This window comes from Schistocerca americana, chromosome 11 (assembly GCF_021461395.2).
Source record: "Schistocerca americana isolate TAMUIC-IGC-003095 chromosome 11, iqSchAmer2.1, whole genome shotgun sequence".
Taxonomy (NCBI): Eukaryota; Metazoa; Arthropoda; class Insecta; order Orthoptera; family Acrididae; genus Schistocerca; species Schistocerca americana.
In genome coordinates this window covers 90,539,266-90,563,209 of record NC_060129.1, presented here as the reverse complement: position 1 = coordinate 90,563,209, position 23,944 = coordinate 90,539,266, and positions in this window count along the sequence as shown.

Here is a 23,944-nt window from a genome sequence, read left to right as displayed (position 1 = left end):
TCGTGATTGTTGTTTTCGTATGCCACGGATGATTTTCCAAATACAAAATTACGTTTAGTACCAACTCCTAGGACAACGACTGTCCTTCAGTACGTTTCACTGGAAACGGCAACTGGGGCTCCCTGTCCGACAGCGTCGATGCAGTGCCCCACACCTGTCTCAGTACCACGTTCTTTCTATTGCCGTGCACGTATCATCACCACTATACGCCTTTTGTACATTGTTCGCACGACACCACCCATTCCACTGCCTCATTTGCACAAAGGCTAATCCTTCATCCGGCACTTCTTTCTCACTCAGCGAAATATCTTGGGTTTGTTTCTGACGGAATCTCAACTTTGGCTACTGTTACTGAAGATATAACGCAATGCTAGCTTTGTTTATCGTTTCCATTGCTCTGCTTTGTATCAACACCATTAGCACTGTAGCACTACCGTGAGTTACTCGTCGACTAAGCAGTTCAGCTACGCTCCGTAGCCTCGTGCTGTCGACAGCATTTGATACCTTCAGTCCCTCCCCCTGTTGGCATCTGCAGCCAGTGTTGTGTTAGCACGGTAGGCAAAATGTGGGGCGTGGAATGACGTTAGATCTGACATGCCAACGCATGTACAGCTTGTGCCTTTACCCTTAGCTAACAGCAAACACGGAAAACAAAATGGGTTATTGGTAGGAGTGAAGCAGGAAATGCAAATGTTGCTTTTACGTCCATTTACATTAACACACCTGGAGGATGCCTTACCTCTGCTTCTTTACGGTTGCCTTAACTCGAGCTGAGGCGGCGGCATCTGAATTTCATAGTTCCCTTCGAAACTTTAAGGTGTTTCATCTAGAGAGGTGTACTCCCGCAATTTCATTATTTCACACTAATTATATTTTTTGCGCTGCTATTTTTTCCGCCAGTATATTACTGGCGATCTTTCCCATCACTCCTGTCTGCTGTAGGAATGCCCATAAACTTCCTCACGGAGGTTCAGAAGAGAAAGTGAACTTTGGCAATCCCAGGTAATGCTTTCAGTCATACACTTGCTATTTGAACAGGATAAAATATCACACGATAAAAACTAAAGATGCAGAAAAAATGATCTCATACGAGGCAGAATCGAAGTACGATTGTTTCATTACATATATTTGTAATCTGCAGAACCAGCTCTTTTCTGGGGCTTGTAGAGTTTCCAGACTTATAGAGGTTCCAGGCTGTGGCTGGAGTGTGTTCCCACGGCCGGAGAACGCGAGCGGCCCGCGGCGCGAGTCGTCCAGTGCGGGGGTGGGGGCCGTGGCCGGCTGCGTGGGAGGCCAGCCTGCCTGCAACCAGACACACAGGTCGGGGAGTACGTGGAGGAGGCGCGCCAGTCGGCCGTAGACACACTTTCGCTTAATCACAATAGTAGTAGTTTCCTTTCGTTACAGTGATTGTCAGGGAAAGTCCCTGAGGCATTGGCCGTAACTGAGGCATTATTCCAGTACGGGAAGCTTCAAATATCGTTACACAGTTGACGGGGACAGGCTCTCGCGAGAATACATCGCAGGTTACGGAGAGCGCCAAGTGAGTCAGTCGGCCCTCAGACACGACGAGGCGGAGGTCTCCGTGTTGGGTCAGGAACGTGGACTTCCCTCTGTACGAGTCAATTACGTTCATTGATATCAGGTGTGCATTACTCGAACGTTCGCAGTGGTTAATTACAATAGACATACCGCAATGGCATCCCGATTTTTCGGTTAACAGTAGCAGCTGCCCACAGTCCTATCAGAAGCGACTGTTTGTACGTTTACAGCCCGGTAGCCACACCGACGGCGAGAGACGTCATCAGAATTAGCAGTCTCACTGGGCAGGTACGGAACTTTCAGAATGTTTACCGGCGAGGTCAGCTCACCGCCGAGGTAGCCTCAGCTGGGCTGCCTTAGCGAAGCGGATCTGACGAGTGTAGCTGCGCGGGCTAACCGTCTGTTCCTTCACAGAGACATTACACTTGTGTCTTTCCTTTTGCTTCATTTTGAACTCACTGAGGGTTTTATCACGCATTTGCTCAAAAAGACGTGAGTCCCTCGTGAGGGAATGAACAGGCAGAATATCTTTTGTGTGTCCAGAGATTCTGCCGTATACTTTCTGGCCGGTCAGAACAGATCAGAGCTTTTTAGTGCAAAGCCACTCTCTGCCACTCAGTGCCTTCATTGCTGCTTTATTTGCGGCGAGGAACCGTATGTCAACCACACTTGCATATCGGTTGACAATTTCAGTTCGATTATTTCAAAAATGATCTCAACATTTGATGAGTACTTAGCTACTACATTTGTTTTCTCCCTGCTCCGTAAGCGCTGAACGTTCCCACACAAGTACAATGGGACAGAAGTGCAACTACTGCCTCCGAAGTGTACAGAACAACGAATAGTAGCGCCTCTGCTACTTACGTAACGAGATACCCTGGGTAAACACGGCTACAGCTAAGAGGAAAATACAGCTCAGAGGCGGATCCCAGAGATTAAAGTGAGAGGAGAGTGGTATGCCGATTACATCATTGGGAATTCCAGATTTTCAGGCTGCAGTTATTTGACTGTGACGCAGTACTTGGCAGGTAGACTGTGATGAGACAGGCTAAGTGTGCGGCGCTCCAGGAGATGAGAGTACAGAATGCCCGGGGTCGTCATTCACAGCCCAGCCTGGAGTGGAGATCTGAAGTCACCAGGAAAGGCTGCCACTGGCTGCCGCTCCAGTCCGGAGCGCCCTGCCGCCTGCAGCCCAGCTGCCTCTCGGCCAGCCTGGAGTCTCCTCTCCAGCCCCGCACTGCCAGCTCTGGCACCAACGTGAGACTGTATCTGCTCTGCCGTTCTGCAAGGATCTATGAGCACGGGTCCATATGTCTTATTCCCAATCTCTCCAATCAAACCAGTTAACGATAAGTGTGATTTTCACTTAAATATTACTGTCTGCGCCTAGCCAGGTACATCGCACGTTCCTGTGCTATCGGTGCTAACTCTGTCAAGCTGGGGCAGAACAGCATGGCTGACATGCGACATTAAATTATTTTGTTGAAAGGATGTCGAAAGTATCGCAAGCGAGCTGCCTCAAGGACTCAGAAATGTAACAGCTGCGATCAGTGTAACCTGTTACGTATTGTATACCGAGTGGCTCCCCGTGAGATGGGCGAGAGTGCAACGTGGCATTCTCCGCTCTTCTCAGGGCCTCGATGCACGGACCGTCCACACCGATGCGGCAGTCAGAACTTCGGCTCATACGGAATGACGGCACAGTGTCCAGTGTTGTACTGTCGGCGCAGCTCTTCCCGCTTCCTCGTCAAGGGGAGCCGCAGCAGTGGCCGCCGTGCTGACAGTCAGCTGACTTGTTGACCTTTTGCTTGTAAAAGTGTGCAGCACACCTCACGCCGTGTCGATTATCGTTGGCTGCAGCTCTCTTAGTGTTTCACTTTCAGTAGCTGCTAGTACTGATGTGCATATGAGTAGCCCATGGAAGCTCGTGAGTCAGTCCAGATCTCGAGGTGACTGAAGAACGGTTTGCAGTTTGGTCACCGGACTTCGTAGCGTGCTACAGCCTGGAGCAGCCGTCCCCCGCGGTCTCAGGTGCGCGGCGCCTGGCAGACCGCCTCTGGCACTCCGGACTGCTGCCGCCGCCAGCAGGTGGAGCGTTGGAGGGAGGGGGGTGCGCCGCCGCCCTGGCGCAGCTCCGCCGCGTCCCGTATTCTGAATACCGGGAATTCCTCGAGGAGCTCGACTGCCGGATCGCTGACGACTGTATCGACTCCCGCTGTGTACCGAGGTATGTAGACCACTCGACGCCATTACTACTAACCGTACAACTAAATCTTTCCTTAAATATATTCTCAATGCTGTCACCTACTTTTCCTATTTTGCGATACTAACTATCAGCCAATAAGAGCACATTTGTGACCCAAAGAGGAAGCGCGCTAATACCTTCTGCCGCCGCCTCTTCTGTTGACACTTTCCACCGAGCAGTCAATGGAATGTGCCTCGTGGCATACGTCTCTCTCCGCTCGCTGTCTCCGTATATCGCTACATGAGACAGTAAATGATCTGATGATGACAGTCAAAGACTGAAAGCGGTAACTAACAATAAAAGCTTTTAATCGAGACTGCTTGCCTTACTAAAATTGAATTTATATTCCCATTTCCCAACCGTACTATCAAAAATCAATAAAAGTACAGCGACGTTTGAGATGACAACAGCTGTAGCTCGATATCGTTATTAGTTGTAAATTAGTTCAAAAGTGAACAATAAACACTGCAAGTGGCTAAATTAATTACTTTTCGAAAGAAGCAATTATAGAGTCAACACCCTGCACCACCAGACTACAGTAATACTCCACAACATTTGCTGTATATACGTAATTAAAATCTCTAACATGGCAGCAGTCAGCAACAGTAAAATTATGGAAGCCATAGGAATCGAACAGCCAACCAGTGGCACGTCAGATGTTTATTCACACTTTTACCTTGCTTTACTGTTCATTAAACCACGTGGCTATACCTTAGCATTTATATGGATCATTTTAGTGTTGACTGAGCTTTATGACCTGTTTTCTCTTTTGACACAATACGTTTACACACGTTACTACTTCTTCCAAGGAAGAATGGTTTGTATCTGTTTAAACCTAGGTAAGGATTCGAATAAACTGGTGAAGTACAACTAGCTGGTGCATGATTCCCATTCTTTCCATACATCATTAAGTTATAGTAAGACAGTCACATTCAAGCCAACTTTTGCTTCAAGGATCATGAAATGGCATCACGGTATTACCGCCTCTAGCCTCGAAGACTTCGTCAACTCGGCGGGGAAGAGAGTTCCGAAAATTTCTTCAGATACGCAGCATCTGCCTGAGGCCTCCCACTGCTGCATCAGATCCCGCAGAGCTACCAGTGTGTGGGGATGTCGGCTGCCACGTCTCAGCTGCTGTTCCAGACAGTACCGTACAACGTCTGCGGCTCTGAGACCGGGTTGTCTAGTGGTCGCCTCGAGGTGCTGTAGGGCGCCTGAGTGTTCGTGAAACCGGGAGTGTATGCTCGCAGCCCTGGGAACACGACTGTGTGTGTCATCTTCTACAACGCAAGTGTCCAGAGAATAGGGCACCACTTCGTCACCGACAATGTTGAAATAAACGTGCTGGTTCAGGTTCACACTAACCTTGGTGACTGAATCCAAGTCACGGCGACAGAAACACCCCTATGACACCATGGAACCACCAGTGGCTTGAACTGCATCCTCTATAGGCTGTCAGTCCAATCGCCACCTTCATAATTTCAGAAGAGGCGAAATCGCGCGACTCGTGTGACGCACCTCCGCCCAGCCACTGTCCGTCTCTGTGTGGTTTGGCCCACTCAAGACGCGCAGCTGTGTCTGTCTGTGTGAGCGACGGCCGCTGACTCCAAATGTCGAGTCTGTGCAGCCGCCTTCCGAACGATTGCTAGGCAGCTGGTTCAGATGGAGCTGCTTTGCCAGGCATTGGCAATTTGCATCTGGTTTGAAACCGATCGCCAGTCACTTGGAGTGACACTCGTCAGCAGCCCTGGCGGCTAGGATCTTTTTACGCCACTGCCTCACATCACTACGACTGGTTCACCATTCGTTGCAGATACTTGGACAGTCCACATTGATAGACCAACAGATCGTGTAACTTTACTAGTGGTGTGGTCGTGGACATGTCGAAACGCAAAAATTCCTTTCTGCCAATTCTCGACATCTCCACGTCGACGCAGGTGACCGCCCTGATCCCACGCGAGCAACTGGCACGTACACACCGCGATTGTCACCTCACCGTCACCACTGACGTCAACGGTGGAGCGTCACGTGACCGCCTGGTTCCTCCCCTGCAGCACGGCATCCAGCCCTCCAAAGCGACCTCTGTGCTCAATTAAGTGGAGGCATAGCATTTCGTCTGATGAGATTAGTTCATGCTTTCCAGAAGCTCGGCGTTTTGTACACTTTTAGCCAACAGTTAATTCGTCTATGATAAGCATCAGGTGGGAAATAACTTTGTAGTTGGCGACTTCAAGCACACTTTGTTCGTTTTTAATTTCACTCATAAATGGTGTACCATAATCGGTGGATTACTTTCTTTCTACAAAAGACATACCGTTTTACGATCACCATCCAAGTGTTGTTATTGCTGTTAGAGGCATATGTGTACTGTTCACAGAATATACACAAATTTCCAATCTCAGTTCCTCATTTGCATATAATGCCATTTTAATATCATAAAGGAAAACGTTCCGATGTTCTGCAACTACTATATACATAATCACGGACCAGGATTTATGTTCTTATGCTGAGATACGATGGGTTGTGATTAAATTCGTAACATCTGCACAACATTGGGAAAATGTTTCCGTTGTGATATTAGTTTCATGCTCTGTCGATCATCGAACGATAATTCATTTACTTAGTTTAATTTTCTGTCAAATATGGTTATGTCTCCGTCATACACACATGAAAAAAGTTTTGCATCACCCCAGTTCCCAGAACTGCTGAAGATAGACGTTGACTGTGGATATTATATCACAGTTACAGTCCCTTCGACTGTTCAGAGATGTCACTAAACCCGCCCAAAGACGTAAACAACCGTGCATGAGCAGCGCTGACACGGAAGGGATCCGACAGTTCCGGTCGTTCCATCAGGAAGGAGGTACACGGCTGGTGTTGTCTGTAGTTCAACCATGCCTAGACGGTCAATACCGCGGTTCGATCGCGTCCGCATTGTTACTTTGTGCCAGGAAGGGCTCTGAACAGGAGAAGTGTCCAGGCTTCTTGGAGTGAACCAAAGCGATGTTGTTCGGACATGGAGGAGATAAACAGAGACAGGAACTGCAAACCACATGCCTCGCTCAGGCCGCCCAAGGGCTACTACTGCTTCAGTGGATAACCGCTACCTACGGATTATGGCTCGGAGAAACCCTTACAGCAACTCCACTATGTTGAATAACGCTTTTCGTGCAGCCACAGGACGTCCTGTTACAACTGAAACTGTGCACAATCGGCTGCATAATGCGCAACTTCACTCCCGACGTCCGTGGCGAAGTCCATCTTTGGAACCACGACACCGTGCAGCGCGGTACGTGACCCACCAACCAATCTGAGGGATCTACGCCGATTCGCCGTTGAGGAGTGAAACAATTTGGGCCAACAGTGGCTTGAAGGACTTGTGGATAGCACGCCACGACGAATACAGGCATGTATCGATGCCAGAGGACGTGCCGCTGGGTATTAGAGGTACCAGTGTGTACAGCATGTGGACCATCACCTCTGAAGGTCTCGCTGTATGGTGGAACAACGTGAAACGTGTGGTTTTCTTGACCAATAAAAAGGGCGGAAATGATGTTTACGTTGATATCTATTCCAATTTTCTGTACAGGTTCCGGTACTCTCGGAGCCGAGGTGATGCAATCCATTTTTTGATGTGTGTATTAAGTAGTGAAATACATCTCAACATATCCATATCTTACTAAGCAAGCTAATAAGATTGCTGAAACGTTGACCTGTCACATTCAAAAGGGTAATTAGATTAGGAAGGAAGACTGTAAAGCAGTAGACGAGTTGTCCTGTTCAGTCAGCCACATAATTGTTTGCAGCCGAAGTAGACAGGACATAAAATACAGACTGGCTAGGGCTTGGGAAACATCTCTGGAAGAGAGTAATTATTTTGCTGTTTAACATAAATTTGACCTTTACGCTGTCATTTCTTAAGGTACTTGTCACGAGTGTAGTTTTGTATGGAAGTGAAACATGGATGGTAAGCAGCTGACACAAGAAGAGAATATGAGGTACTGAGATGTTGTGCTAGGGCAAACTGCTGAAGAATAGGTGTTTACATGATTTAATTATGAGAAGATACTGAATCGAATTAGAGACAGTAAAAAATATGCCACAAGTTGACTGAAAGAAGGGATCAGTTGACAGAACACCTCCTGGGACGTCAGCGAATCGTCCGTTTGGTAATGGAGAAGTAGTGTGGGGAGAAAAACCTGTAGAGGGACACCGAGTGATGAGTACAGCAAACAGGTTCAGACGAATGCAGGCTGCGGTAGTGGAGGGGCTCGCACAGGATACTGTAGCATGGAGAGCGGCATCAGACCGGTCTCCGAACTAACAATGACAGCGACAAATAACTACGACAATTGTAATGATAACAGAAATAACGTTATTTCTCACTAATCTGAGACCTGAATCTTGCTGACAGATGGAAACTGTGTGTCAGGCCGGCACTCAAACCCAATCCTCCTCCTTCTGCGGACACTTCTCACACCATCTGTAGTATCGAGATATGAACAACAATGTGGACATTGTCGGCCCGCCTTGGTGAAAAATAATTTTGTTGTTCATTTATTTATTTATTCATTGCCCATGTTAGTTTCAGAGACAAATATCGCCATCAATGTAAAACATGTAGAAAATAACACAGTTATAAAACGGTGTAAAACGTTATAACATGCTCACTGTTTGTTTTTTAAATATTGTGTTCTGTGCGTACTTTAGTAATACCTTATTTATTATTCATTACAGCGTGGTTTTAAGATTCTTGTTGGTGTTTGGGGCATATTTTCTGTGTTTTTCTGTTGCCGTTTTTCTCAACATAAATCATGTCATTTGCAACTGTGTGAGCGACTATTAGTAAATAAATACGAAAACGTGAACTTACGTATGTCAGCGTTATGCAGTTGGGATTACGGTAGTGTTGTGGATACAGTTTTCGTGTGTACTAGGTTGTCACATAGTTTCTCGTGTACTCATGTTCGCTGGACGGCTTGCAGCTAGTTCTATACACAGAAAAACATAACCGTCGCACTTATTTCATAATGCATAACGTTACGCCAACTTGCCGCTGGCGTGTCTCGTGAGAAATGTATCACACGTTGCAAGAAGGTTATGAAAATTTAAGCGCGATTTCTGACGACTTCCGTTCCTCATTTATGTGTCTCTGTCTGATGGGCGAGTGGTTCTTTTGCAAGTGTGTGCTTTCTGTTGTGTGTCGTGCGTCAGTTCTCTCAGAGCAGTGAAGATTGTGTCGTTGAAAAGTGTTGTTTCTTCGTTTATTACGTTTTTCCCTTCCACTATTGCTTTTTGTATGTAACAATTTTCTTCTGTTGTTGTTGGTATAAAGAGAAAAAATTCTGGGATAGAATAAAATGACCAACCTAAGTGATTATCCAACACAAAGATATCAAAGGAACCCAGAGACATTAATAAAAAGCATCACACGCATCCTCACACAGAACCAGACAAAAAGAATGATACAAAGAAGTCCTAAAGCTCCACTCTTAACAGGCCTCCCAAAGGTCCACAAACTTCTCATTCTAGACAGGCCAGCGGTGGACTTCAGAGAGACACATGTACACATTCCTAGAGAAAACATACACATACACAAACAACAGAAGCTTCAAAACGCAAGAAGACATAATAGAGAAAATTAAGAACATCTCCCCAACAGCAAAACTTGTATCTTCTGACATTACATCCATGTACACACACATACTCACAGAAGAAACTATAAACACTATAGAACAACAGCTAAAGTACAAGAAATTCCCAGAAAGACAAATAAATGAAATCTCATCCATTCTTAGTCTAATCACTGAACTAAACTACTTCACTTTCAGCAACATCTTCTGTTTGCAAAAAGAGGGGCTAGCCATGGGATATCCCCTCAGTGGGAAATTAGTAGGCATATTCTTGGATCGTATAGAGAACACAATATTCAACAACTTTCTAAAACAAGATGAGTACAAAATAATTGACTGGTACCGACACGAGGATGACATAATTGTCTTATAGATGAAACAAAAAACAGCTGAAGAGCTACACAGTAACATCAACACAGTACTACCTCAGTCCCACTTCACAAAGGAAAGAGAAAAAAAAACAAGAACCTAAATTTCTCGAATCTTACAGTTACAAGAAACAAGCACCAACATTATTTTTCCATCTTCAGAAAACCTATATCCACAACCACTGCTACCCATATCTCATCCAACCACCATACATTCAGTAAATATGCCAGCTTTGCACCCATGCTCCACAGGATAAACAGAACACGTCTTAAACTGAAGAGCACACACAGGAACTAAATATAATCAAACACAGCCGGCTTGAGTGGCCGAGCGGTTCTAGGCGCTACAGTCTGGAACCATGCGACCGCTACGGTCGCAGTTTCGAATCCTGCATCGGGCATGGATGTGTGTCATGTCCTTAGGTTAGTTAGGTTTACGTAGTTCTAAGTTCTAGAGGACTGATGACCACAGCAGTTAAGTCCCATAGTGCTCAGAGCCATTTGAACCATTTATAATCAAACAAATTGCTGTTGAAAATGACTACAAAACAGATATCATAAACAAGCTCAACAGCAAGGTAAATATGAAACATAAAAATAGTGGCCACCCACTCAAAAGCACAAGGAAAGAATCTGAAAACCCACAGGCCAAACACACAGACAACAGAGCAGACCACATCACTTCAGGAAACGGAAACATATGGTACACACTGACATACAGTTATAAAATATCACATAGAACTGGAAACATCTTGAAAAAGCAAGGGATCCCAATAACATTCTAAACAAACAACATAGTTCATAAAAGGCTAAGACCAGACAAAAGAATCTCAGAAAAATTCAGCATGCTGGAATATACCAGCTCACATGTAACTGCTGTCAGGCCTAACCCATAGGAGAAACAATCAAAAATATCCGAACGAAGTACACAGAGTCCTAAAAAGGGACAGCACACATTCCACTTTCGCAAGACACCCAATGGACAAAAACTGTACCTCTACTAATATCGAAAGTGATCTACACATAACAGAATGCACACACACGCAAAAAGATATAAACGAAGAACAGAAGTCGTCAGAAATGCGGCTACAATTTTCATAGTGTCCTTGTAACATGCGATACATTTCTCGCGACACATGCTAATGGCAAGATGGCGTAATGTTTTGGATTATGAACGAAGAGCGAAACTTACGTTTTTCTGTGTGTAAAATTAGCTGAAAGCCTTGCCGCGAACGTAAGTACACGAGAAACTATGTAACAACCGAGTACACATCAAAACTGTATCCACAACACTGCGGCAATCCCAACTGTATAACGGTGACATACATAAGTTAATGTTTTTGTATTTGTTTAGTAATAGCCGCTCATACAGTTGCAGATGACATAACCTATGTCGCGAAAAACGGCAACAGAGGCACACAGAAAATATGCCCCAAACACCAACAACGATCTTAAAACCATGCCTTACTGTATAATAAATAAGGGATTATGAAAGTACTCACGGAAAACAGTATTTATAAAACAAACAGTACACATATAATAATGTTTTACAGTGTTTTATAACTATGCTATTCTCTGCATGTTTTAGATATAAAGACCCCATGACCCATTAATGATGGCGACATTTGTCGCTGAAACTAGATTGGGGAATAAATAACTAAACAACCAAATCGTTTTGCATCCAGAAGGACTCACAGTTCCCTTTTTTTGTATGCAAACACCATCTGGAAGAGTTACAAATAAAATTATTCTATGGAGACATGACTCACGACTTGTACTCACAGCTTCAGTTTTGACGTTTTCTTTTCTCTGGCACCTCGTTCTCGGAATGATAAGATGTCAGCCACGACATTTTGGTATGCATGTTCCTGTCTTGGAAGAGGCGTATGAAGAGCTGGAAAGAAGACAGGACGACAGGCAACTCCTACGGATAGCTAAAGCAAGAGATAAGGCGACCAAGGACATAACATCAGTGAGGCCGATAAAGGATAAATAAGGTGTAGTATTATACGACCTTGAGAAAATCCTGAATAGGAGATGGGAGTACCTTCAAAGGCTATTGAATGAGGAAAATGTATGAGAGAAGTATGAGTATGGAGATATAAATGAAAGAATGACCCAAAGTATAAGTTGGAAAGAAGTCCAACATGCGATGAAGAAAATGAAAAATGGGAGGCCCTAGCAGCTGACCAAATCCCAATAGAAGCATGGAGAAGTCTGGAAGAACTGGGTACTGATATTCTCTGGGATCTAATGCAGAAGATCTGGAAAGGAGAAAGAACGCCACATGTGTGGAGAAGCAGTTTGCTTCTATATAAGGACAATTATAGAGGGATAAAAGTGATGTCCCACATAATGAAGATCTTGGAAAGGATATTTGAGAATAGGGTGTGTCTAGAAACTGACGTATGTAAAGAACAGTTTGGATTTATGCCGGGAAGAGGAAAAACCAACAAAGGATGCGAAAAATCTATATATTAACCTGCAAGGAGAACAACTGATGATCAAGAAATTTAAATACCTAGGCTCTTACATGAAAAGTAATGGAGGACTGGAGGTCGAACTACAGCAAAGGATAAATAGTTATGGATGAACAGGAGGAAACTGAGCTGAGTACTGTGTGATAAGAAGGTTAGCAGCAGAATGAAAGGAAAGTTTTACAAGTCTGCGGTGAGGCCTGCGATGCTGTATAGTGCAAAAACTTGCCCAATTACAAAAGTCCAAGAGAAAAAGATGAAAGTGGCTGAAATGAGAATGATAAGGTGGATGAGTGGGGTGACACAAAAGGATAGACTAAGGAAAGTGTACACCAGGGGAACAGTGAAAGTGGAGCCCATAGGGAAGAAGATCCAAGAAATAGGCTGAGATGGTATTTACACGTGCAGAGAAGAGGGGAGTACTACGCGGGGAGAAGAGTTGAAGACCTAGAAATCGAAAAATCAAGGAGACGAGGAAGACCGAAACTGAGGTGGAAAGACAAGGTAGCAGGAGACCTACGGGAGAAAAGATGGCCCAGAGAAGAAGCACTGGATAAGAATTTATGGAAGAGAAGGATCCGGCAAAACAACGCCGACCCCACATGATGCGGGAAAAGGTTGATATGAGGATTATGAGGATGACAGTGATGTTCCTGTCATTTCTTTGGAATGATTTGGGCAAACAGTAGCAAGCGTAACTCACAATAGACGGATCAGGTATCCTTGTTTGACAAACAGTTTGCGAGCTTTTCAAATCGCTGCTTCTAACACTCTGGCCTTGCATACAGGATGATGCTGGCTGTGTAATTCCCACCAGATGTTCTGATTATGTTACTTCGTTACCTTCCTAAATTGCTTCAGGCAAATGCCCAGATGATTCCTTCCAGGACCTCCCGGCCAACTGTCTGCTCATCCTCATTAAACTAGACTTATGGGTGTCCACATGCGTCTACATACATGTTTTCAGTTGTCAACCTGTGAAGCAACCGATGCCCAGTTTTCATCAAAGATGGATCCTCGAAGGAATAAAATTGCACTGCACCTGCTACACGAACCGGGACGAGGGTGCTCAGACCGCCTGATGGTGTCAGAACCCTCTCCACACTCGTCACGTGAGCTCGCGAGGGCCGCTTTCCACCACTGTGGCGCTACAGGCCCGAGGAGCGACGGCTCGGCCATGTGTGGGCAGCACGATGAGGGCAGGCGTGTCGCGGGGGAGCTGCGGGGCTCCTGCTGCACATGTCGGGCATTAATGTCCTGGCAGACATAGTTAACAGCCACTGCACAGACTGTGTAGTTGTCTGTAACAAAGTGAACATGGTCTGGGAAGGAGGGGACATGTTGGATTTCAGTGCACACTGTGCAAGGAGCGCGCCTAGAGACGGAAGTTAGCAGGTTTAGGCCATTCTAGGAGACCAAACTACTAATTGAAGATGGCAACGGAAGGGGAGGCGATTCATATTAACTGATGTTGGTGGCCGTTCGTGGAACGTCTCCCAAGAAAGACGTCTGTTCTGCTCGAGGTCTGGATCACGAGAGAGAGAAGCAACCGTGTTCTGCATTGCAGAGTGCTCCAGTGTCCACACACGTGACCTGTATCCCACACACGCTACTGGGTAGAACCGACGGCGTGAATCCACTAGCAGTCTCAGCACAGGGCTCAAGGCGTCTCTTGTCAGCGGCTTCAACTGGACAGAACTGCCACAGACAGGCAACTTCTGTCACGTAGGCACAGCGTAAGTTGCTCTGTCAGAAAACTTGTAAAGATTTCATTTGGCCTTTGAAGTAAATTCTTTAAACCATTTCACTAAAATATTCCTTTACTGGCTATCAGCACGTCCAAAAGTACTACCTCAAAGCAAAAGCACCGCATGTACCTAATCACATCTGGGTAAGATCTTAACCTTCGAGCTGGGCAGTGTCATTTATCACAAATTTCTTTCTATATGCATTGTTAACTGTCTTACGCATTTTCGAGAACTACTTGAAACTTTTCACGTGTAATCGCTATTCTCCCATGCCTTTTGCTAAAGAAAGCTGCGGTCTGAGCTGCAACTTAAGGTAGTAGAGGTGCTTTTTCTTTTTCTCTCGTCCACATGTCACATGCCGTCCTCTTTTCTTGGTGGCAGGCTACCCAATTGTTTCAACCCACGGATCTTTGAATTTCTCTAGGAAAGTTGTTACGTTGACAGGAAGTGAAGCAACCTTATCTGTTTTGACTAGCTGAAGCCTCGCAAGGGAAAATGCTAAGTCTTTCAACGAAAATGCTCCTTTTCTGGATTTACCTCATTTGCGTCGAAAATGACTTGAGCTCTTATTCCACCTATATCGATTATAAAATAGGATACGACCAGTGGCCATCTTCTGGTGACCCATGCTGTGGAATACGCTCTTCCCAGTTGATCGACTATGTAGACCCCTCCATTTGTCACATTGTAATAACTGCCTTATTGCAACAAGTTTATCAGTTGCTCTCCCTTCTTGTCTTGAGCTTTTGTCGTCAAAACGGATGCAACGTAAAAGGAACAGCAGTCTTCTATAGCTCATCACAGCTCCCGTAATCTCCATATTTCTGCCATCTGCTTTCCACAGTTCGACAACATTAGTGTGGCTGGCTTGCGTAATCCCAGAGAGGTAAAGCAAACCCACTCTTCTGTAGTGTTTTTAGCATCTCTTTCTCTTGAATACTGTACACTTTCGTTCTTAGACTGAGTACAGAAGAGTGTGTACTTAACATTTTGTCAATCGTTTCCAGGCTAAGTACTGTCCATTTCACTTATGACCTTTCTGGATACACTTTCTGACCCAGGAAGTATTTTTAGAATTTTCTTTCTTTCTGTTTTTATGACTACATTAGCGCATAATTGATTCCATTTTCATTTTTCTCTGTCCTAATAAAAATATAAACAGTGGAGAGCGTCTGTTCGCGGTCATCGTCTGAATTGTGTTGCCGTTCGGGATCCGAACCTCGGTCACGTCGTGTGGCAAACTGTTCCTCTTCTTCCTCAGCGTCATCGCCAATTTCCTTGCCTGATTCGGTGTCGAACCCTGGATCCTCGTCGAGTGGCCACGCAGCCTCCTCGTTGTCGGCCAGCTTTGTTGTGGCCTGTACAGGGTGGCAGGGCCCGCTTGAGGACAAAAGGTAACGAGATGAAAGGAACGGCACTTACACGACTGGGCGCGATGTGTACCTTGTATTCTAAGACGGCACACGCGTTGTTTATTTTACGTTTCTGCTGCTCACTTGGACGTGTGACAACACAACTTACCGCTGAGCTGGCTGAAGCTATAATGAAGGTATAGGTACGGCTGGCAATTTTATAACAACAATGCAATTTTTTTATTTATTATGCAGAGAATTGGACAAGACAATGCCATTTGCGGTTGGCGCGTTTTATGCATAGTCGCGCTCAGTCGAGAGTTAAACTGCAGTGAAGACTGAAAACTTCCTTTACTTGTTTGTAAACGTAATACTGTGCACTTAAAAAATAAGCAGATAATAGTTATCCTACACCTGCCATACCAGTGAGTAATATTTGGAATCAGTCGGTTTACAGAAACACGTAGATGTACGAAACACAGAAACCTGTACTGGCATTCGCAATTATTCCCTTAAAGCCTACCTGTAAATAAAAGTTATTTGAAAACGTCCTGCCTTCAACAAAACACAGTTTCTTCTTTTTCACCCATACATGTTTCGACGAAGCTTTACCGTCATGAGAGATTCCCTTCATTTTTCTGCCGAACGAAGAATATATTCAAACTTCCTGGCAGGTTAAAACTGTGTGCCGGACCGAGACTCGAACTTGGGACAAATGGTTCAAATGGCTCTGAGCACTATGGGACTTAACATCTGTGGTCATCAGTCCCCTAGAACTTGGAACTACTTAAACCTAGCTAACCTAAGGACATCACACACATCCATGCCCGAGGCAGGATTCGAACCTGCGACCGTAGCAGTCGCTTGGTTCCGGACTGCGCGCCTAGAACCGCTAGACCACCGCGGCCGGCGAACTTGGGACATTCGCCTTTCGCAGGCAAGCACTCTACCAACTCAGCTACCCAAGCACGACTCACGCCCTGTCCTCACAGATTTACTTCTGTCAGTACCTCGTCTCCTAAACTTCACAGAAGCTCTCCTGCGAACCTTGCAGAAACTAGCACTCCTGGAAGAAAGGATATTGCGGAGACATGGCTTACCCACAGCCAGGGGGATAATTCTAGAACGAAATTTTCACTTTACAGCGGAGCGTGCGCTGATATGAAACTTCCTGGCAGATTAAAACTGTGTGCCGGACCGAGACTCGGACTTCCGCCTTTTGCGGGCAAGCGCTCTACCAACTGAGCTACCCAAGCACGACTCACGCCCCGTCCTCACAGCTTTCAATCCGCCACTACCTCGTTGAGTCGTGTTTGGGTAGCTCAGTTGGTAGAGCGCTTGTTCGCGAAAGGCGAAGGTCCCGAGTTCCAGTCTCGGTCCGGCACACAGTTTTAATCTGCCAGGAAGTTTCATATCAGCGCACGCTCCGCTGTAAAGTGAAAATTTCGCTCTAGAAACATCCCCCTGGCTGTGGGTAAGCCATGTCTCCGCAATATCCTTTCTTCCAGGAGTGCTAGTTTCTGCAAGGTTCGCAGGAGAGCTTCTGTGAAGTCTGGAGGGTAGGAGACGAGGTACTGGCGGAAGTAAAGCTGTGAGGACGGGGCGTGAGTCGCGCTTGGATAGCTCAGTTCGCGTGGCCAGCAGTCTGGCTTTAGCTGTCGCCGCGGTCGCACGCTCCTCAAGTTTGCTCCGTGAACGTTCAGTGTTTACGCCAGTGTTTTCGTGTTTCGTGACTGTTTATCGGCTTTTTGCACGTGAATTAAGTGTTATAAATTGAGCTATTGGTCTTCGTTCATGTCGTCTTTTACGTAGTGCTGTTGGGATTTCGGCGTTGTCCGAAATTTATTCGCTGCAGAACACCATGGCAAACTCCGTGAGAAAAAACACCGTGATTTTCACCTTCGACAAGTACACCCGTCGAGTACAGCCCTCTGCACTTGTAATACACGACTAGATTACCGAGGTATTTGGGCTTCATCCTGAATGTGCTCATACCATGCAGCTAGACTCTGATGAATACTGCATTTTTGTAAAGTTTAACGATTCCGTGTGTGTAGACCGCTTTCTGGAAAAATTTGGTTATGAAACGGAATTTATACACCGTGATATACTAAAAGTACTGTAAAACTCAGGAATTCCGAGTCTGTAATTAGAAATGTTAGGGTTTTGAATATTCCCATAGAAGTAGACAACTCGAAAATTAAAGATGTCCTTTCAAAGTGTGGGGTTGTCAGGCAAATAGTCAGCGAAAGGTGGGCTTCGCATTTCAAGCTGCAGTGCTTTAACGGCATTCGCTCTGTTGAGATGGAAGTGAAGGCAAACATTCCCTCCCACATCTTTGTTGACGGGCACAAGACGCATGTTATTTACTCAGGGCAAACCCCTACATGTCATGTATGTAACAAGTCTGGTCACCTCCGTCAGGACTGCCCTTGCCGTGTTTCTGTGCTAACAAATAACCTTACGCAACGCCGGAAATTAACACTCAACGATTTGTTGCCAGCCAGTAATACAACAGAGGCGGCGGCTGTCGTGGATCCTGTTACTACCTCGGAAAATGTTGCACTTAATATTAATGACTTTCCGTCTTTAAAACCTGCATTAACTGCTGAAATTCCGTCCCGTGACAGCCAGACTCCCACTAAAAAGCGTCCTCTAGAGGACACTGAAAAAAATGTTGATGAGGACTCTTCCTGTGGAACACCCGTTGCCAGGAAGCCGAAGCCAAGTCCTGAAGATCTGTTGGAAGTGGTAAAAGGAGATGAAATGCAGGTCGATGTGGCTCCCACTTCCGCACAAGGAATTATACCGCCACGAACGGATAGTGGCGCAGCTCGTAGTGACCTTTCACAGAAATGTGACCCTGAGCCTCAGGTCACAGCTGCAATAACCGCATCGAGTGCACAGCCCATACAGTGCGAACAGTACGAGGAAGTACCAAGTAAACAACCTGCTGGCTCCGAAGCGCAACACCGCGCCGAAGGAGGAAATAAACCAGCATCACCGCCTCGCCAGCAAGACAACGCAGCCGACAACACCCCGGAGCCAAATACTGACGACTCGCAAGCCACCGCCGTTGCGCAAGACGGCCACCGTCTGAGGCTGCAACCGAAACCTGGTCTTGCTGTCACGCGTCATCAAGCGAAAGTCACACCAGAGAAGAAAGACGTCAAGAAAAAGAATATTAAATATGACGTCATCAGGGCCAACACTGACGAGGAGAAAGAGAAAGACCACAGTGACTTATAGCAATGCATTGTCAGGATTTCAGGATAATTTTCTTTTCAAGCACTTTGTTTAAAAGCAGTAAAAATTTTTCTATGAAGTTAGTGCATGTAATGGGCACACAGCTTGTAAAGATCGTGACTTGTAGAGAAGCACGTTGCTGCTATAATCATACCGATCCTCATCCCAAATAGCTTCTTCAGGTATGTCTGTGATGCAAGTTTATAGCACTACTACTATTAACATTAATAAAATACAGTCACCCTTGAAATTGGCAGAATCAGAAGAATTCTTGTACCAGTCTGGGACAGATATCGCGTTGCTACAAGAAGTTGCGATGACGGCATTTCGGATCCCAGGCATTTTTGGAATTGTTAGTGTTTCTACGGAAGCCATGTCAGTACAGCCATTCTTATAAGGGAAGGCATTCTGGTGACTGAAATCCAACAACTAGAATCAGGAAGAGCCGTAGGCATAAAAATTTTCGATATGACCGTGCTGAACCTTTACGCACCATCAGGAAATTCCCATAAATTGGATGGTGCGACGCTTTTTAAGGTGAACTAATTTATTTATTGAGGAAAAATCCGTGTTCTCTTATATTATGTGGACATATTAACTGTGTTTTAAACCAGAAACATCAACAACCCAATTTCAACTACTCGCCACAGTTAAAAAAGTTAGTAAGTGATCTACAACTCAAAGATGTATAGGAACTTCAGCTCCCGACATCAGCCGAGTTCACGTATATAACCAGCCACTCCCGCAGCAGACTAAATAGAATTTACGTGTCACCAAATTTGCAAACATTTTTATTAAACGTTGAAACTGTTCCCGTGTATTTTAGCAATCACAGTACACTTTTAACTTGCTTTAATTTAAGTGTACAGCCAACCTGTCGATTCAGAGGGCAATGGAATTTGAATATATCTGTTTTAACTGACGAAGAACTGGAACAGGAAATAAGAGTAGCGTGGACTATGTGCCTCCGCACAGCAGACAAGCACCCAACAGTCATTGACTGCTGGACTAGGAGGGCTAAACCAAGGCTGCTGAAAGTTGTCGTGCAGTATAGTGTAGCGAGGCACAGGGAGTTGAGGAATACAATGGAGTTTTATTATAAAGTTTTAAGAGACTTATATCATGAGGGCCATGATGACGTAATTCGTCAGAATGATATCAAAAAATAAAAGCCAAGTTATTAAGCATTAAGCAGCAACAGATGGAGGGACTAAAAATTAAATAGAAAGCCACATCAGTAGTAGCTGATGAAACTGCTTCTCTGTATCACTTGGTGCGGCATGCTAAAAACAGACGTCAAACTTTTATTGATGAAGTCCAGACGCATACTGGTACAAGGCTCACATGCCAGAAAGAAATACTGGACCAAGTCCACAGGTACTATGACAACTTATATGCCTCTACCACAGTGGACGATGCAGCTCTCGAGGACTTTCTCACTATTCTAGGTCCACAGTTGTCGGGAACAGAAAACGCTGACATCCTGTCACCTATTACTAAAGATGAAGTGCATGAGGCAGTGCGTAACTCACCTCTCAAAAAATCTCCGGGACTTGGTGGCCTCCCTGTGGATTTTTATGCCCGCTACTGGTCTATAATTGGGGACAAGATCACTTCCATGGCGGACGAGGTCCTGACCGGAAAAGCGGTCCCTGCAGAGTTTAAGGAAAGTAAAATAGTAGTGATTCCTAAGAGTAAAGGCAAAACCAACTTAAACAATTACCGGCCTCTTTCGCTGCTAAATTCTGATTACAAAATAATTTCGCATATTATCAACAAAAGACTCCGTGCCTTTTCCAACAAAATATTGAGTCATCATTAATCTTGTTCTCCAACCAGAACGATATTCGAAAGTCTATCTGCATACAGAGACGTCATTGCAATTACGTCAGTGGCAAGTATAAAATGTACTTCAATCTTTATAGATTTCAACAAAGCTTTTGACCGCGTTAGTCATAGATACCTCTTTGCGACGCTGTCAAGAATGGCTTTCCACCCTCAGATTGTCAACATGCTAAGAAATATTGCAACAGGTATAAAAGCGAAAATAGCAATCAATGGCCAAACACCTAAACCCATGCAGATAAGGCGAGGGGTTCCACAGGGCAGTCCCTTATCTATGTTTTTATTTTCCGTATCTTTAGAGCCCTTTCTCCGCACTGTCCACGCAAGACTAACAGGCATAACATTGAGTGGTGAAAAACCGTCATACGAGTTTATGCTGATGACGTGGGTGTTGTAATAAGGAATAAGGAGGAGACAGTTACACTGGAAAGAGAAATCCAAAAGTATTGTCTAGCGTCGGGAGCGACAACCAATGAAAACAAAAGTAAAATATTGAATCTGCAGGGCCTAGATCACCTCCGACTGGCACGGGCAAAACAAGACAACAAACATAAAACTTTGGAAATAACCTTAATGGCATGTCCGATGAGGATGGCTGCTTTTAACTGGACGGAAGCTAGGAGGAAAGTTCATGGTGCTGTAATGGAAAACATCCATCGAACTGTGGACCAGGTGTAAAAAGTCAGATTCATGAACTCCTGCATTTTGTCTAAAGCGTATTTCACTGCACAGGTATTTCCAGTCCCCAAACTAGTAGCGAAAAGGATCACGTCCACTGTTACCAATTATTTATGGCGAGGAGATATATTCAGGGTCGGTACGACTACCGTTATACTGGATGTCAGAAACGGGGGCCTCGGTTTGGTGGGCATTCGAAATAAAGCGTCTGCTCTGTTCCTCAAACGGGCTTTCCTTATACTCAGAGAACTTCCACAATGTATAACCGCAAAGCTCTTTGAGGCTGTGACACCCCATAGCCTGCAAGCACCGATTGATGTGAGAAGGATTAATGCCCGTCTGCAGTATGTGAGGAACTTTTTCCTCGAAGCATGTTACCTTAGTGACGAAATCAGAAGCAACACATGTATCACAGCGCGCGACATCATACTTGAAAGGAAGTTAAATGAGGGCAGAAACAAAATTGAAAAGAAATTCCCTAATTGTGACAGGAAAGCTGTATGGCGGAACATCAACTATGCCGGGCTATCTGCAGACGCTATTTCCGCATGGTACAAAACAGTTAACAGTGTCATCAGCACCAACGAGAGACTGTATGGGATCGGTTTAAACCAGACACACCTTTGTGGAAAACGCAGTCTGGTGGATACACTCATCCACAGATTCACCTGTGGTGGCAGTGTGAATAACTGGAATTGGATCAGGCAACAAAGCGCCTTTCTCACCGATCCTCGACCGAATATATAACGCCATCGCTCCTTCTGAGACCAGACATGACATACATTCCGAAATTAAAAACGAACGCCATTAGCTGGTTACTGGGAAAATGTGTTAGTTATGTCATCAATAAACTTGGGTCGGACAACGAGATAGAATTCCGCGTTTACATGAAGTGTGAATACGCAAAAATCAGCACGTATCGCAACCACAAGAAGCACTACGGCAACATGCTGGAGATCATTTTTGAAAGAATGGGTGTCGGTTAAATATGTGGCACCACTACAACACCTTGAACGAGAACGAACAGAAGAAAATTAACAGTCAGTTGTGTTCTTATTATTATTTACTATTACCTTGCTTCCGAAACTTCTATGTTACACGAAGAGTTTTCTCAAAACATTTTGTTCAGAATTACTCGTGTTCGACTTCCAAAGTATTTGTGTGATTCAAGAAGAATTGTTAAGTCTTTATAAGTGTTCAGTTGCTACTCAGAGAAGAGGTTTCTTTGTTTTTCTGACATCGGAGAATGGGAATTTAGTGTGAAGATTTCTGCACACTTAGTGCTATGACCCAACAGGGAACATGAAAAAAGGGGTGGGAGGGGTTTGAGCCTCGACGCACCGGCAGTGCCGTGAAGAGACCCCACTAATAGTGCGGCGTGTACCACGCCCTGTGACCTTCTATTAAAAAAAAAAAAAAAAAAAAAAGTAGTTAGCGCGCGGGAATAGGATACGGAAGGTCATGGGTTCGCGCGTGGGTGGATGCGAAAAATTCTTTTCCTCTTCATAAAAAAAGAAAATAAAAAAAGTTGGTAGAGCACTTGCCCGCAAAAGGAAAAAGTCTTGAGTTCGAGTCTCGGTCCGGCACACAGTTTTAATCCGCCAGGAAGTTTCATACCAGCGCACACTCTGCTGTAGAGAGAAAATTTCATTCTAGAAAGAATATGTTGTTACAATGGGAAACGTATAATTTTAGAATTGTACATTTGCATTCAAAACGCTCTCAGAAAGATGTATGCGTTAATGGCACATGCTGTTGCTGATGTCCGTGTCTGCTATTTCCAGTTTGGCTGGTATCTCGGTATTGTAGATGACGTGCAGCGACATGAACAACGGCATGTGCTACTATGGTTTACATGTCTGTTATAACGTTCTGAGCAAAAATAACACATTCCCAAAAATATGCGTATCCCAATGCGACAGTTTACTCTTTACTCTGCAGAAGAATAAAGGAAACCCGCTGGTGATAATGAAATATGGCTGAAATACGTGTCGGCAAAAAGAGAAGAAACCGTGTTTGTTCAAGGTTGAATCTTTTCAAATTATTGTTCTTAAATCAAAGACGAGATAAAAAAAAGTGAGATTTCATGTCGAGAAATCACTTCAAGATGAATACCTACTCACAACATTCCAAGAACCTGTATGAAGCGAAGAATCTGAGAATACAAGACGGACGCCTGGCTGTCGCTCTCGTAGGGCCGGCAAAGACGAGGTCACACTAATTACAGGGCGCACAGGAGCGAAGTGGCCGGGGAGACAATCCAGTATGTGTTACTGCAGGAAAAACCCTCTACCACGCACTTCGCAGGGGTTTGTGGAGTATGGAAGTGGAAGTTGATTTAAATATTACCAACATGTTATTTTTACAGCCTTATGACTGAATATTTACTTTCACTCAGGAAAAATATATTTCACGAGCTAGGTGACTGACGCAAAAGCGGTAGTGCATGATATAGAAATATATACTGTCCCAAATAATATATCATCTCAACCACATGCACTCTTATTTATTCTGTAATTACTGCTTCCATTTCCTTACAGTTTGCATCCTTCAGCTTTACCTTTAGTTGCCAACATTAAAAATGGTGTTACAAGCAATTTGAGTGAGTGAGGCGCAGGAGTTTGAACTTTCTTCGACGTACAAGACTTTATTATTTAAACGTTTGCAAATCCCGTTAACGTTAGTAACGTCTTCACACTACGACATTCAGTAAACAGATAACCGAAGATTTCCGCTGCTCGCCTGGCACTGTCCTCGTTATATACCAGTGTAATTTGATGTTATTCTCAGATATGTACATACTACTCTCG